This window comes from Ochotona princeps, chromosome 2 (genome assembly GCF_030435755.1).
Source record: "Ochotona princeps isolate mOchPri1 chromosome 2, mOchPri1.hap1, whole genome shotgun sequence".
Classification (NCBI taxonomy): domain Eukaryota; kingdom Metazoa; phylum Chordata; class Mammalia; order Lagomorpha; family Ochotonidae; genus Ochotona; species Ochotona princeps.
This window is the reverse complement of record NC_080833.1, coordinates 64,163,700-64,181,351: the sequence shown is the minus strand read 5'-3', so window position 1 is coordinate 64,181,351 and position 17,652 is coordinate 64,163,700. Positions and strand designations below refer to the sequence as shown.

The 17,652-nt window shown below is 40.1% G+C and overlaps 1 protein-coding gene across 3 annotated transcripts in view; it reads right to left on the bottom strand.

Annotated features, from left to right (window-relative positions):
• ST6GALNAC5 (ST6 N-acetylgalactosaminide alpha-2,6-sialyltransferase 5) overlaps positions 1-17,652 on the bottom strand; it is a 167,597-nt gene that overhangs the window by 31,458 nt on the left and 118,487 nt on the right. For 2 of the 3 annotated variants that reach the window (XM_058660877.1, XM_058660876.1), the window contains exon 1: positions 14,702-14,878. The exons of the other annotated variant lie outside the window; for it this stretch is intronic. The gene's annotated coding sequence lies outside the window, so the exon portion shown is untranslated. Of the gene's footprint in view, positions 1-14,701; positions 14,879-17,652 lie in introns of those variants that run through there. 3 annotated transcript variants of the gene reach the window in all.

Here is a 17,652-nt window from a genome sequence, read left to right as displayed (position 1 = left end):
TTTCTAAGCTTTATGTTGAATGCCATTCTGGGCAATGTGGTGAAACCTGGTATGTCCTACCATGGATGTGAATTATTTCTCTATTCCATGTATTCATTTTGCTTATGTTACCTACATCATAGTCACTTAGCAGCCATCTAGGTTTTCAGATTGAAAGGCATTGTTTTATCTCACATCATGAAGAGACGGATAATTTTTTTTCCTGAAAAATAGGGCATTTTAAGGAAGAAATTGCATAAGTTTTATTACAGTGTGTCATTATTCTTATTGTTTTTCTATTTTACTACTAGAATTAATCTTTTATTATTCCTAAATTACAAGCTAAACTTTACCATAACAACATTCTTTCATGTATAGGAAAGGCATAGTCTATAAAAGATTTGGTACCATTCTCACCTTTAGGCTTCTCATTGGAATCTTGAAATGCATAGCCAGTGAGTAACTGGGAATTACTATATTGTCATTTCTCTCTAGTTTATTTTGCTTAGAATTATTTCAATTTTATCCATTCAGTGGCATGTAACAGTACTTCGTCTCCTTTTATTTTTATTTTTATTTTTTTATTCATTAATTACATTGTATTATGTGACACAGTTTCATAGGTACTGGGATTCTCCCCACCCCCTCCCCGCACCCTCCCCCCATGGTGGATTACTCTACCTTGTTGCATAACTGCAGTTCAAGTTCAGTTGAGATTCCCTCTTTGCAAGCATATACTAAACATAGAGTCCAGCATCTTATAGTTCAGTCAAGTTCCACTTTGTCTCCTTTTATTACTATAATATTACACTTATTGATATACCACATTTTGTTAATTGATTCATCTGATAGGCATTTGGTTTGTTTCCATGTTTAGGTTGTTATGAATAATGGTATTACAATGATTCACATACAGGACTTTGTGTTGAGATGTGTGTTCATTTCTCTTGAGTGTACACTGAAGTATAGAATTGTTACTCATAATAGGATGCTGAACTCTGCCAATATCCATGTCTACAATGTCAGGATACATTTAAATAGCAGAATGATGCACTTATGACTGATTATGAAGGACTATACTATTGTTAGGACATGGGAGAAGTTAGTGGGGGTGGGAATTTGAGAAGGAGGGAAGGGAAATCCCAGAACCTATAGAACTGCATCAGGCAATAATAAAATAAATAAATAAATTTTTAAAAAGAAGAATTTAGTCATTTGATAATTTTGCTTAACATTTTGAGGAATTTCCAAGCTGCTTTACCAAATGTCTGTATCATTTTATATTGCCACTCACAATGCGTGTTTCAGTTTCTCTATATCCTTGTCAATGCTTCTAATTGTCTCTTTCTAGTTGTAGCCATTATTATGAGTAAGAAATATCGCATTGTGCTTTTGATTGCATTTTTCTGATGGCTAATAACGTTGAATGCCTTTTTATAGGTTTCTAATTTCATCTGTATGCCTCATCTTCCATGCCAAAATAGCTATTCTAAAAGCAGGTGAATCTATTGAACCCTGAGTGCAACATTTATCTGGCTTCTTTGAGAGTCTTGGCTGAATTGAAATAATGAAGCAGAGGATGGTGGGTAGTCTCACACGGAGAATAGAAGGAAAGAACGGCTATTTAACCAACACGCCTAAGGGTGAAGAGGGAGATCCAAAGGGAAAATCAGAACGAGCAGTTGCTGTGAATATGTTAGTATTGAAATCAAATTTCCTAATTAAGATTAGATAATTCATTTACCTGGCCGAATTTTTACAGGAATTTGGTAGCTATTCTTTGTCTAATGACAATGAGGAACTGCAATGCAGTCAATAAGGTAGGTTGAGCAAAGTAAGTGAAGGTAGGTTTTATTGAGAAACAGCCTTGGGTTTGTCAGGAGTAGTCCTCAAAGGAGGAATCCATCCAAGTCTGAATTTTGGAAGCTTATTATAAGTACTGCCTATCAGTTGATCAATTATTTTGCATAGTTTCAGTACATCACAGTTCTGCTTTTTATTTTGGAAAGATTTATTCATTTTTATTGGGAAGTCAGATATACAGAGAGGACAAGAGACAGAGAGAAAGATCTGTCTGCTGATTCACTCCCCAAATGGCCAAAACAGCCAAAGCCTTTCCAATCTGACGCCAGCAGCCAGGAGTTTCTTCTGGGTCTCCCACGAGAGTGCAGGGTTCCAAGGCCTTGGGCCATCCACTAGTGCTTTCCCAGGCTACAATCAGGGAGCTGGATGGGAAGTGGGGCTGCAGGGACACGAAACCAGCGCCCATATGGGATCCCAGCACATGCAAGGGGAGGACTCTAGCTGGGCTCAGAGTTCTGCTTTTTTATGTCTCTTGTATAGTAGACATAGTTCTTGACATATTACCATGTCAGCCAGCTGAGAGATGTGAGTTGAGAAATATTGTTGACCTGACCAGTTGAGGTGGGTTATGTCTATCTGATCAGTTGCTAAGCATTTGACACATATGCTTTGTTCTGTGCTCTGATATGATGCTACCTATGTGTATGGAACTCATTGTGTTCCCTATCAATCTACATTTTCTTGAAGGCAATGTCATTTGTCTAATCAGTTGATGTCACATTTCACACAAACACCTTTATTCCCACAGAGACCTTTCCTAAGTGCCTATTAACTCTTGTAACTCCCACAATATCTCTGGCAGCAGTTATCTTAGAGATGATTCAGTGATTCTCACAGTGTGGTTCCCAGGACAGCAGCAGTAGTGAAGGAACTTGCTAGAAACACAAATTCTCAGGGCTCACTCCAGATTTCCTTCAACAGCAGTTTTGCGGTTGATCCAGTTCTTCACATTTAATGAGTCCTTGAGAATTTGGATGCATTGTCAAGGTTGAAAATCCCTTGGTCAGGCTAGGAACTTTGTTTTATGTAAGAAACTGAAGCTCGGGGGAGGGAGGGTATGGAAGTTATTCAAAAGACAGTAAGATGAATTATGTGATCTCCAGTCTTTTCTCCAGCTATTCATATGCTTGTCCCATTTTCTGTCTCTTAGGTCTAAGGTTCAAAGCCACCTCTTCAAAAAGGCTATCCCTGACTGTCTTTTCTACTTATTCTAAAACAAGACATTCATTACTCAAAATGCCAGCTATGTGTTCTCATAACATGCCAGGCACTGTGTAAACCAATCCTATGAAGTAGATTCTACCATTCACTTTATCAGATGAGGAAATCAAGGCACAAGTAACTGTCATGAAACTCAAGTCTCAATGACTTAGCATTTATTATTATTGTTAATGGGCTGACAATAAAACGGGAGGGCCATAGGGACAGGGATGGTACATAGTTTAGGTGTATGACATGTAGCAAGTGAAAAAGAGGTTAGACACAAGAGAAAATGCTCAGATTCACTAGCTATCAGCTATGTAAATAAATACCACAATGAAATTTCATCTAACGATGGTTTAAATGGTTATCATACAGAAATCAGTAAATGACAAATATTGATAAGGATTGGGGAAAAAGCCACCCTACTCCACTGTTGGCGAGAATGTAAACTTGTACCATCATTATGGAAGTCAGTATGGAGTTGCTGCAGAGATCTGAAAATAGATATGCCATGAACCAGTCATTCCACCGCTGAGAATTCATCCAAATGAAATGAAACCAGTAAACGAAAGTTATCCATACTTCCTAGGCTTATAGGAGTACAAATCATAATAGCTACGATGTGGAATCAACCCAGTTGCCCATTAATGGATAGATTAGTTAAAAAGAAAAAGTGTTACAAATATGCTACTGAATATTGCTTAGCTATAAAAAAGAACAAAATCTTGGCTTTTGCAAAAATGGATGCAATTGTGAACAATTGTCCCTAAAATATAACTTTCATATGATCTATGGCAACTAATACATAGAATACAATAAAAATGCAACCTTTATAAGTGATTTGGTTATTGCTTGCATCCTTTATCTATACTCCTGAGTACTAGTATCAGTTTGCTTTTAATTTTCTAGTTGCTATTTGTTAATATCTTTGACTACTGGAGTGTTAAGCCTGCGATTGTGAAGTGAAATGAAAGTATGGCATTGTAAAAGCAAGGAAAAGAAAGGAAGGAAGAGAGAAAAGAAGGAAGACGGCAAAGAAGAAAAAATAAATAAATAAGGAAGGAAAAAGAAAATGAGAAAGGAAGGAAGGAAGACAGGAAGATAGATCAGTGTGGAATGCAGGCAAGAGGAAGTATTACTATGCTCTTGAATCTACACTGCAAAATATGTGAAATTTGTTCAATTAATATAAGTAAGTGCAAAAAACAAAAACAAAAGGGGTGGGAAGTTAAAGAGATATATTTCTACATCACTGATATTTTTTGGGGGGAGGGGAAATAGTTGATTTTCCTCTGTCCAACAGGGGTGCGAAGGTGCTATTAGTGGAAATGCTGTTCCCAAGGCTAGTTTCCTCTGGAATGCTGGCATGTGGCTTGAGGCTTTGCACTGGCTCACCTTGTTGTCTTCAAATAGCTCCCTGATGTGATTTTCATCAAAGGTCACTCATGTGCAATTACCTCCTCCAGGAAGAGATTGGACACAAAGGACTCCTGTGCTCATTAAGACAAACAAAAAGCTGTATTTTCATTAGAGGAAGGTGATATTTAATGTGACCAGACAAGCCTGATTCCACAAAATTGACTTTGCTGGCCTCTGCTGCATTTGAAAGGGCCCAAGGATAAAGATAGCATGGCCCCAAATCTAGAAAGATAACAGAGAATTGATTGTCAAAGGCAAGACAATGATGAGCACCTCAAATTCCAAATTAACTGAATTAAGTGAAGGAAAAACTGGTTTCTGCTGACCAAATGAGAAAGAAAGCAAATGATCAGAACACTAAATGTATGGTATTAAAATATAAAGAGGAGCCAGGCTTGGGTTGAAATCACGGTACAGTGACTTCTTGCTATGTGGCTGTACATTCTCAGCCTCATCTGTTAAGTGGCTGTGAAAGACATTCAATAAGCAGTTGCTATACAGGTATCATTATGGTTTGTTACAAAGATAAAAATAGCCCTCTTAAATCATCTACTATACTGGTCCAGTCACTTATTTACCCTGGTAGCTCATGTTTCTCTGTTAATTAATTGTTTCTGTCAACCTATAAGCTGTTTCTCCCAACACCTTTTCCACCCCATTGCGCCCTTAGTAATTCTCATTGTATCTGCAATCATTGATTCAATGTCTGTTTTCTATACAAAACTGCAACATTCTTAAGAACTTGGTTCATGTTTATTTTAGGCTTAGGTCACCACCGTACCCCCAGTGCCTTATGCACAGTGGGTACTCACTAACTATCTGCTGCACAAGTAACTAAATTAATTAAGACGGGAGAGTCATCCCATTTTGATTTTTAAAAAGATTTATTTATTTTTATTGGAAAGGCAGATATACAGAGAGGAGGAGAGCCAGAGAGGAAGACCTTCCATCCGATGGTTCACTCCCCGAGCAGCTGCAATGGCTGGAGCTGAGCCAATCCGAAGCCAGGAGCCTCTTCCAAGTCTCCTACATGGGTGCAGGGTCCCAAGGCTTTGGGCCATCCTCGACTGCTTTCCCAGGCCACACACAGGGAGCTGGATGGGAAGCAGGGCAGCCGGGATTAGAACCAGCACTGATATGGGATCCTGGAGCGTGTAAGGCGAGGACTTTAACCGCTACACTATCGCACCAGGCCCCCATTTTCATTTGATTTGCCTGATTTGCGATTAAAAGATGAATTTATCCAAAGGGATTGTGGGGGGAAGGGGAAACTAAACTAAATTTGGAGGCAAATACTTATTTTTCTCACAGAAGATTAGGTAGCAAAACTAAACCAAATCATACTATAACCTGACTTCTATTCATTTTATGTCAGGAGGAGTGTTTCCAGAATGAGTCATTATGTGAGGCTTTGGACACTGACTATCGCCAAGCAGCAAATAACCAGATTGTGTCAGTGTTGACATGTTGTTTCTCAAGCTGACGCTTTGTTTATTGAGCTGCCTACTTTAGGGACTTTGGGAGGATAAGAATGGTCATCTGCAGCCCGGATAACAACTCAGCACCCCAGCTGGAAACATATGAGTAAACAAATTCATAAATTTTTGCTTTGCCAAGCTCAGTAAACTCCATCCTGATGAGCTACTACCAAGGCAGCCATTAGTTAAATAAATAAAACATGAGGCTGGGGCAGAATTTCCGACAAAGGCACAGGCTACTCATTTGCTGACCATTGATTGAAATTAGCTGTGATGTACACACTGGGGAGGTACTTTGCCACCTGCTTTAAGATTGCTAAACATGATGTATCCTCTGGGCAATAGAAGAGCTTATGCTGTATTAGTGAAAAATCACATTTTCTTCCTTTCTCTTTTCGTTTGCTCAACACATAGTTACTAAGCACCTACTGTTTATGTAATGGAAACTCTTAGGCAAGTTGCCCAGTACAAAACTGCCTTCATTCCTCTGGATATATCTAGACTTGGCAAGGGGTTGTGAAATACAAGGAAGCAGATTGCTGGCAAGAACAGACAGAGGCATCAAAGCTCCTCCGAGAGGAAGGTAGATCGATTGATTGCTTAGGAGAGTTTCCTGGTTTAGAACTCCACCTCTCTGCTGCCTCTCACTTTTTTCTTTTGAGAAACATGGAAGCATCTCAAATCAATCTTCTTTTCTTGTTTATCCTGTTTCAGTCTCATCTGTTTACATTAGGTCTTTCTTTTGATTCTGCTCAAGCACATTAACAGATCCCTAGCATCTTGGAGACTCTCAGGATCCCAATATCTTGGCTTCAGCCACCCCTTCCTTGGAAATGTCTCCTTTTATTCAAGTTCTTCCTTTGTCTACACCTGGTATCCAACTCCCTGGGGTCCAGTGGGTCACTTCTCTTTTCATTGACAGTGCCAAAACCAAGTCTCATGGGTGCTAGAGTAACAATAATGACCATCAGTTTTTATAACTTTTATTATCACTATTATTATTATCTTGGCTAATTGTTTTAGTGTGAAAGATCTTCTCATTTCATTTTTAAAATTATTATTATTATTTTTATGGTACAGTTCCACAGGCCCTGGGATTTTCCCTACCCTCTAGTTGAGTCCCATATGTCATTACAATAGTATAGTTCCTCATAAACAGCTGTAAGTACATCAATGCATGCACAGACAATGGCAGAGAGTCCAGCATCGCATTGTCATGGCACATCCCACAGTTTCACTGAGAGTCCATCCTCTATCTGGAAGTAGGGATGCACACTGCGCCTTATCCTCACATTTGGACATGACGGTTTCCAGTACACAGTCACTATAAATACCCCCAAGTAAAAAACCACAAAACAAAACAAGCAGGAAGAAAAAAAATTTACAATGCCATGAAATTAAAAAACATGATACTGAATAGCTAATGTGTCACTGAATAAATGAAAAAGAAAATCAAGAACCTTCTTGAAGAAAATATGTTACTGTATGATCTATGAGTCAGGGAAGAATTTTTTCTAACTTAAAAAATCTTTTATTATTGTTATTGTTATTATTAACATTTTATGATACAGTTCCATAGGTCCCTGGGATTTCCTTGATCCCCTCCTCAATTTCCCCCCAGCCCTGTCAAGTTCCCTTTATTATTACTAAAGTATAGTTCTTCATACACAGTCATTTGTCCATTATTGTGGACATGGACAATGGCAGAGATTCCATCATCCTATTGTCATATAGTAAACAGTTTCATTGGAAGTCCATCTTTGATTTGAAAGTAGAGATGCATACTGCATTGTATCCCCACATCTGGATATGTTAGTCTCCATTTCACAGTTACTGTACATCCCCTTAAATGAAAAGCCACAATACAAAATCAACAATAGGAAGAAAAACAGAAGTTTACAATGCCATGAAGTTAAATTACATGCTGCTAGATATGAGAGTCTCCATTACACAGCTACTATACACCACCTTAAATGAAAAGCCACAAAACAAAATCAACAACAGGAAGAAAAAATAAATTAATAACACCATGAAGTTAAATAACATGCTACTGAATGACTAATGTGTTGCTGAAGAAATGAAAAAGAAAATCAAGAACCTTCTTGAAGAAAACTATGCTACTGCATGATTTATGAGTCATTGAAGAATTCAATCAGAAGAAAGTGTTCTGATGAGATGACACTAACAACAACAAAAAATCAAAATCCATGAAACACAGTTTCCACTGATTTTTATTGGTGAAATGTGTCTCCTGTAGGCAACAAATAGATGGGTTTTGCTTTTTTAATCCAGTCTACTAATCTATGACTTTTGACTGAGCTTAAGCCATTTACATTAAGGGTTAATTATAAATAGGTGGCAATTTGATCCTGTCATTTTAGCAATGGGTTGTTCATTATTTTAGTCTTCTGTTGTTATTTTACTGGGAAGTTCTTCACATTTGCCTTTGGTTTTGGTTTGTGTTATTCCTCTTCTCTGTCAGGAGACCATCTTGAAGTATCATTTGTAGAGCAGATACGGAAGAGGCATATTCTTCTATTTTTTTGTTGTGGAAGAATTTTATTTCATTTTCAAAGATGAAAGAAAGCTTTGTTGGGTATGTGATTCTGGGCTTACATTTTTTGCTTTTAGAATCTGCAATATGTCACTCCATTCTCTTCTGGCCTGTAGAGTTTCCTGTAAGAGGCCTCCTGTGAGTTTAATTGGCATTCCTCTACATGTCAGTTGATTTTTTTCACGTGCACATTTAAGGATCTTTTACTTATGTTCGACTGAAGAGAACTTGATGATCATGTGTCCTGGTGAAGATCACTTTTGATCAAGCCCATTGGGAGTTCTGTGCCCCTCGTGGATGTTGTTTCCCAATTTTTTTTTCAGAACAGGGAAATTTTCCTTTATTATTTCATTGAATACATTTTTAATCCCAGTTTCTTTTTCTGTACCTTCTGGAACTCCCATAATTCTTACATTTGGCCTTTTCATAGTTTCTTTCAATTCTTGCGTACTTTTTTTTTTTTTTTTTTTCAGCTTGACGCAGCTTTGCTTCCAGCTTCTTGATTGTTTTCCCACGGTGACAGCAAATATCTTCCAATTTTAAGATTCTTCTGCCTTGTTCATTCTATTTTGGAGACTTTCCACTGAATTTTTAATTTGCTCTATTGCTTCCTTCATATCCAATAATTCAACTTGACTTTGTTTCAGTGTTGCTATTTCCTGTGTGACATATTACTTAAATTCCTTGAACTTCTTTTACATGCTTCTCATTGTTGATAAAAACTTCATAATGAGTTTTCTGGATTCTGTATCTCCTATTTTCCAATGTATTCCTCAGTTAACTCTGAGGTTGGCGAAGGCTTTTGCTCCTTCGCAGGGGAGTCTACAGTAATATTCATTGTGCTGCTGTTTCTTCTTTTGCTCTTGGTCATTGTACTTCTGGTTAGCAGATTCTTCTCCTCCTGAGAACAGATTTCTAAGCTGTGTCAACCACAGGTCTACAGTTTGATTTTACCTATTGCGGTTGTTACATGGTTCTTTGTTTGCAGTCACTTGTGCCACTTCCTCCAGTGAGTTTCAGTTCTGGGCTCTTATGTTAGACTCATCCAAGGTCTCCATAGCCCCAGTTCCTTGTTCACCACTCTCCGTCTCCTGTGATCCTGTGCTCTGGCTGCATCATTGTCTGTGTAAGCTTTCTCCCAGTTCTGGTTTTAACAGTCCCCAGGTGTCCTAAATAGCTAGGTTGTTGGCAGTGTTGATCTTGGTTGGACCTACTGGCCGTTAGGTCTTAGGATCACATGGACCTATTTTTAGACATAAGATGCCAAAGTCGATATTATTTTCAATGTGGGACCAGTGCAATGCACTAGACTCAGTGAGTTCACTCCCAATTCAGTGCATACACAGCTCACTCTTCTCCCTTCAGTCTCAAAGCCTTAGCCACACTGTACAAAATGACATCTCATGTGCTACTTGTGATTAGGTCTGGGGGCTTTCTGGACCTATTTTGGGTGTAACCTGTAGGATGCCATGCAATGCACTTAGCCAGAAATGAGTTTGCAACCAGCTTATGCACAGTCCTGTCCCATAGCCATTGCCTCCCTACACAAGATGGCACCTGATGTAGCTCTGCTGGGGTTCTGGGCAGTGACATCCACCCTGTTCCCACGCCAGCATTTTGGAATCTGCTGCTCTGTCTCTGCTCCTGGTCAAATCAAACAAACCAGCAGGACAGGCAGTTCTTTGTCTGGTTTCACCTCCTGAGCTTCCAGTGAACTCCCCCTCCCACCTTTTTGCTGGTGGAGTTCTGGCCATTGGTGGAGTTCAAATTGCCACTTGTTGAATACTGATGGGGTATTTGGTCACTGAAGCACCACACCATTCTCTCCACTGCTTTCCTTTGTCCATTAGTCTCCAGGCGGCTCTCTGCCATTGGCCTGTCCTCTCCTATATACTGAATGTGCCCTCTTTGCTTCACCCTGTCTAGTGATTTTCTGTCTGTTTAAGTCTGCCCTTACCTTATTCTGACCTCTTGAGTCTTTACCTCAGTTAATTCTAAAGTAAATCTGCAAGGCACATGTTAACTTCTTGGCTTGTGTTTGAGAAAAGAGTGTTTCAGAGGTATTATAGTTAAAGGTTGCAGAGTTTCTGGGACAGCTTGTATTGGCATGTAGGCCAATGACACTTCCAAGCATGTGTATGTTCTTTCCAATATAAGACACAAAACAAAGTGAATGTAAGGTGTGAAAACAGAAGGACACTAGAGAGTCTGAAAGGAAGAAGAAAGAAAAGCTACAGAGGGGAAGGACTAGTAGATCAAAATATCAGGAGACATTAGAAAGTGTTGAGAAACATACAGGAGAAGCCTTGAGAAAACACAGGAACTACAAAGTTGAACTGCAGTTAACTTTACAGTTCTAGGGAAACTGCCTAGAATTTGGGAGGCATTCAGTGCTAGAACAAATATTTTTGTGCCACTCAAAAGTCGTTGGAATACAACACCCTACATTATAATAAATGACGTTCACAGTGGCAATCCTAAACCATCAAGAAAAGCTTAAATTAAGCTTTGTTCACTTAGGGGGAACATATAAAATCAATTTGGAATCTTCAAAAAAAATTTAGACAAATAAGATTTTGTGCTATTTTAAGCCTCATTTGCTCATTAAATTCATCCCTTACTAACTTGCTTCAAAATAAGGAGCTAGACTATGTAAAGTTATTGCTAAACAGTAAACAAGCTTTCTTTTCTTACTCAGGTATTATAATAATAGTTATTATCATTCCATCAAAATTTATGCTTCCCTTCCACAGTGTAAATCATGCTTGAAGTGGCCACCAAGTTAGAACTGCATACATATCTAGTCTCCATTAGAGTGCCATCTTCTGCTCTGTTGGATTGGGTCAAAGGTCATTGGAAGACACAAATAGCAGGTGCCCCTCTCCCTTCCTGATGGCAGAGAACTTGGAATAAACCTCATGTCATGGGTGGCCTTGCCAACCAATGAAAGGAGATTAATTCCTTAGAATCATTGGTTGGGTGAGAGTTATTAGGATCATCTGCTTTTGTGATAATTTGAACAAGAAAAATAAATGGGGAGAGGGTCTATTTGTGACAGCAGCAATTTAATGCAAATACTATGTTAACCGGAAACCTCTTTTTTCCACTCTTTACAGTAAGTGTCTAGTGTCCAGCAACCACGTATTCTTTTTAAAGTATAGGTCTGATGCTTCTGTTCCTGTTTTGTTTTCTATTACTTACAGAAGGAGAACTACGTTGCTGAAACTGACCCTTTGTGGCTTATCTATCTATCTTAACAACTCAAAATGCCCCAAACTGGACCACTACATATTATATATATATATATATATATATACCCACCTCACCAGCTACTCATCTCCATCTGGTTGTTCACCAGGCTGTCTCAGATACAGCCACTGAAAGTCAACTGCCAAATCTAGGTTTCATATTAAGGCTACTAGCTCAACAGAGTTGTCCTTAACCAAGATTTTTTGCTTTTAAATTCTACCACTTACTAACAGTTGACTGTGGGAAAGTTCCTCAGTTTCCCTGTTTGTCTTCTCATCTACAAAATAATGGTACTGAGAGGACATATTCCATCGGCTGCAAGGATTCAAGGAGTGGATCTGTACAGGAACCACCTCCTGTTCATGTGGCACTAGCAGAACCCTTTACATTCTGTGATTATTACTGAGCCACAGTTGACCGTTTGTATGTTATGTCCTTAGGAGGTAGAACAACTTTTATCTTTGTTTAATATACTTCCCCACAGAATGTTATGAAAAATGCTCAATATGCGTTGATTGAATGAATGAATATGTGAATTTTTGAAGCTGCAGGAATTGGGTTTCCTCTTGGTAGTTGATTACTCAGGCTTCATTCAGAGGATTATTATATTTCCCTATTAGTGGAGAATGACAGGCCACTTTTAATCTTTCAAAAATTGGAAGGGGTTCTATCATTTTCCCAACTCCAGTGAAAATGTTTATTCCTTGGTCATGGGGTATCTAATTCACTAAAAAATTTCATTTCAGTTTTGAAGAAACACAGCTTACTGTTTTGCTCCGGTCAGGTGAAGCAAAGGAGCTTGCTTCTTTGGTTTTATTCCTGTACATGCCTGAAATTTCAGAGATACTTAGGGTTTGCTTTGAGGAGCCATGGAAGGGTTAAAGAATTTGAGGCTACAAGACTAAATATCCTTCTGAGCCGGCAGTGCAGAGGCTAGGGAAGACTCAGGGCAGAGGCCACTGAAGGAAGTCATTGTTAAATATGGAGCCCGGCAGATCGCATTCCCTACTGGTCTGGCCCTGTTTATTTTTAGTGGCAATAAGGGCTGATCTGCTGTTTGTTTCAGAAATAAGATTCACTTAGAAGGGATACCAGAATTGTAAGTCAGTCTTTTGTGAAGCGTAGGGGGACACATTTTTTTTCAGAATAGCTCCTGGAGTTTAAAAATTACTTAAACAATGAAAACTCTTCCACTTTAAAAATGACATTGAGTAGTAAGTTATTGTACTTCCTGATGACATTTTCCCACTTGGGTAGCACATAGAACCTCATACTAGTACAGCCAGAGCCAAAGCCATCTTCCATCTCCCCCAAATCCATCACTTTTTTTTTACCTGGATGCATAACCAGAAATCTCGGAGTCACAACAAGCACTCTTTCCCTTTTCTACCCCAACCAAATCAGCATTCAGCATGCTATCCTCCACTTGGAACTTCTCCAAGCTCTGTTCTCTTCTTTCCATCCCCAATATCAATACCTCAGTTCAACATTTCAATCTCTAACCTGAATGACTCCAAACATATTACAATGATGACTGATTTGCCAATGCCTCCGCTCACTCCTGATTGCTTTGTGGATGCTACCTTATCCATAGAGTCTGACACACAGTAAATATTTGGCAAGTAGCCATGAAAGAGAATAATGGGAAGGCATACCTTTGCCCCCTCCCCCAGATACAGACCTCTGAGTTTGGGTCATAGGTGTAAGAGAATGTCTACCCATTTCAATCCATCTTCCTTGAAAAGGACAGTGCTGGTTTTTGCGAAAGGTGATCATAGGGGAGAGAGAGAGCACATATTGTGGAATAAACTATGTTCTGGACTATGAAAAGATCTATGAGCCTTATACATTACAAGCTGCTGCTGCAACCTACTGCTTGCTTCAGTGTCATTGATGCTCTTCTGTGAGCACAATTTTTGAACCTCTGCCATCTGGGGATCTTCTGTTACTTGTAGGGATATTCAAACTAAGAAAAAGGATTCTTGGGTGGCTGATGATCCTAATCATTGTATCTACAGTCTGGGATCCCCTCTCTGCCTTGCGCTTGATCCCTTTTGGGAAAAGTCCAAACAAATTCCAAAGTGTGTTCCACAGAACTGCTCTTGTACCTAACTTTCCCATTCACGCATCCAACAGAATACTTTATAGTAATCTGCTCTGGTCCTGAAACTGGCATATATGCTAAGAATACTAAAGTGAATCAACCAGAAAGAAACCTTGCCATCATGGAGGATACACATAAATTAGGAAGACGGACAGTAAATTCGATAAACAAGTAAAACATGTCTACGTGCTGTCACCTGCTGTCCCTCTTGCTGACTTTGCAGAGCTCTGCTCATTATGCTGCTCATGGCACATGGAACCAAGACTGTGTTTACTTTGCCCTGGGGAGTTACTAAGGTTAGCCCCCTGAACCCCTCTCAGTGACACTTCTGCAGGTCAGCGGCAAGCCTAGCAGTAGGCCTCTGAGGTGAATTAGGCTCAGCTCTACACAAACACAGCTCATGATATGTGCCATTTAGAAAGCAATTTCAAATGCAGTTGGCCAAGTCGTGCCCTTATACGTAGATAGCAGGGTTGGAAAAAATGAGGAGGAAATTACCATAAGCAGAGCTCAGGCTAAGCCACAGTTCTCACAGGATTACAGCAGGACACTCCTCTTTCCTAAATGTCAGGCCAGAGGCCTCTACGTCATCAGATCATCCAGGATTATCCTCCCCAGGAAGACAGCTGCATCAGCCAGAGCTGATAAGCAAAGCCCTGATGGAGGAAGGAGCTTGCCCCTGGCCACCCAATATGTCAGGGCCAAGCCAATAGTAGAAATTCTGTCCTAACTTCAGCCAGTCCTCTTCCCATTTTGTGATTCTGTCTCCTAATAGAAAAATCTCAGAATTTGATACGCTTTTCCTGAAATTGGTTCTGGACACATCTGAACCTCCCTATGGATAAGAACTACTGACTTAGCTGTATTTACTTGTTTCCCACTTAGAGATAGGTTTTGTGGTTTCTGGCATTAGCAGGCCAGAGGAGACTATCTGCAGTGGGTAGGGAGGCTAAGGTAGTCCATCTGACTTGGACGTAACTGCGAGAGCTTGAACTAGCAAACTACATCTTCCTTCAGCTGCTCTCTCACTCTTTTTCAGTGTATCATCCCATTTGATTCCCCATTGCTCACCTCACTACATAATCAGCACCTTGCTCTATGGTTACCCCAGCATCTCACTGTGGCTATATATAGACCTCATATTCCATATTTTTCTTGGCCAGGTTCCTGATCAAAATTGATCTACATCATTACTTTTAAAGACTATTTCAGGTACCCCATAAAACTGATCTCCACAAAGTAAGTGTGCCAGATATAATGATGTAATTCCTTCAGTCGAAACAGTAACTGGTAAAACACCAAATATTTTAGCATCCTTAATGGAATGATGGTCAGGTGGGGTGAATGATATCAGAATCAATAGGTTTTTCCCAGAATCTCTCAAGGCCTAAGACAGAAAAAAATCTACAAAGGGAAAGTGCTGGCATTCAGGGGTAGGAGACAGAAGAGAGTGGGCGAGGCAAAGAGCCAGGGAGATGACTTGCCCAGTGTTGGGGAAACATAGAAAGGTGGGGCATAGCAGGTGAGTGTGAGAAGATAGCAAACTTCCCTCCATTCTTGAGCTGAGCAGCTGGGGATGCAGGTGTGCTACGGACTGTCAGGTCTTGTTAGGCAAGGCTAACGACTCCTCATCCTGCCCAGATGCTGTCTTAGCTCAGACTCCACAGCCAGTTCCCCCGCTCCTTTCCCTTCTGCAGAAGGTGTTCCTTCTGGAAATTCCAGAATCAGATGCTGCTGTTGAGCTCTCCTTTGGCCTTTCAGAACACACAGTGTTAGTCAGATGTGAGATGCTGTCCCAGACAACACCATAGCACCTGCCATCTGAGACCCAGAGTCTGGCAGAGGGCACAAGCCTTTCTCTTTACCCCTGGCAGGACCCAGTATCCTGCTTTTGGCACCTCATATATCCCACAGCATCCCATAATGGTCTGAGCCTCTGACTGCTTGAAAGAGTGAAGGTAGTATTAACATGAACTTATTCATTTACTCATTCAACAAATATTTGAGTGTCAATTCTTGCTGGGCACCACATGAGATAGTGGGGGCACTTGAGAGTAGATCAGCCACCGACCGTTCTATCCACTATCATATAGTTTGATGGGAAAGACACATTTTAAAGAAATGATTGCAGCAGTAAAGAATTATACATTGTAATAAAATGCAACAAAAGAGAAGTATGGGAGTAATATGAGTGTTCTCTGGGGAGCTTGTTCACTCTGCAGCTGGGGTGACAGAGTAAAGGTGCATTGCCCTGGCTTCTGAGTAGCCCTCCAGTTTCAACTTCCACACCAGCCAGGTGGTCATCTGGCTACTGCCTTGGGCTTGTGAGTCTGCTTATTTCCTGAGGACTCTCAGAACTGTTTCTGTAACAGTGACCCCTTTTCTCCATGTCCTCTCTCTCCAATAGATCTAACTGGGTCTGGAATTTAAAGTTGAAAAAGGAAACAAACCTACATGACCCCATTTGGCCAGCATCAGTCCAGGACACCTGCCGATGTTATTCACAGTACTTCCCTCCTCCAGTCTTGTGAAAAATGTTTCCACCTGCTTTGTGGCTCATGCTGTGCTAGCCAGCTCCAAAATGGTTCAGTTCTGCCAGACATTCCCCCTCTCCACCCTTGGCCTCTGTATTCTCTGCATGTACATTGTCAATATCCTATCAAGAAGTGCAGCAGACAGAATCAAAGGTTCATCCTAAATCCTAACTTGAAAGGCTTCTGCTGCCTTCTGTGCCAACATTGCTGAGACTGTCCTGAATGGCAGGTCTGCTTTTACGAGGTCTCCCCTGTTGGCTTGTGTCACCCCAACATTACAAATGGCTCCAGACTTTATGACTTGACTGGTTTGTCAGCATCTTCATTGGATTATTTTTTCCTGGTTCTCAGTAGCACTGTTTGTGTGATGGGCTGAAACGCATCTGATGGCGCCCAGACCGTGTCCATGCAGAACTGGGTTACTGTCATTTGGAGCAAAGTTATTCCCAAACTGTGCAAAGAGCTTTTAGTTAGCTATCCAGAAAAGTGTGTTTCTATTATATGCAGTTGCAACTCCCAACCACCTTACTTGCCAGGGTTATAGTAACAAAATACAAGACCACGTGTTGTCAATGACAGAAATGTACTTTCCCTAATATCCTGAGACTAAGGTGCTGGGAGGTTTGATTTCTTCGAGGCCTTCGAGGCTCACTAGGTCACTGCCTCGTGGGCTTGCCCTTTAGGCTGTGTTGTTTGCGCCTTGATCACTTCTCTTCAGGATGCATTTATTGATTTAGGGTCTCCTGAAAGATTCTGTCTTAACTTGATCACCTTCATTAAGGGTATTAACTCCAAACAATGTTTCATTCTGAGATCATGGGGAATAGGATCTTAGAGGGGCACAGTTCAGTCTCAACCCCCAATGTGCTAGGGAATTTTTATCCAACAAAAGGTACTGGTGTCAGAGGAAGGAAAACAGGCTTCTAAGATATCATCTCTCTTAAAGTGGCCAATTCTGAAGGCATAACACTTTCAGAAGTAATGAAAAGATTTGGATCAAAATCCAGTTATTCAAAACCAGCTCAGGATCTGAATATTTATTTTGCACAACGCAAGTTCCAACAGAACAGGAAATTCTATATATTAATGGGATTTTCCACTTCAAATATAAAAAACAGTTTCGTAACCATGTTTTATTGATTCACAGCATGCCCATACTGAAGTGTAAGTAACTTCTTTCCTCCAAATTTCTTGTAAGCTGATTAGTTGATTATTTCATTGTTCTTTGAGTCCCCTGAATTACTTTTAGTTTCTGAATGCAGGACTTCA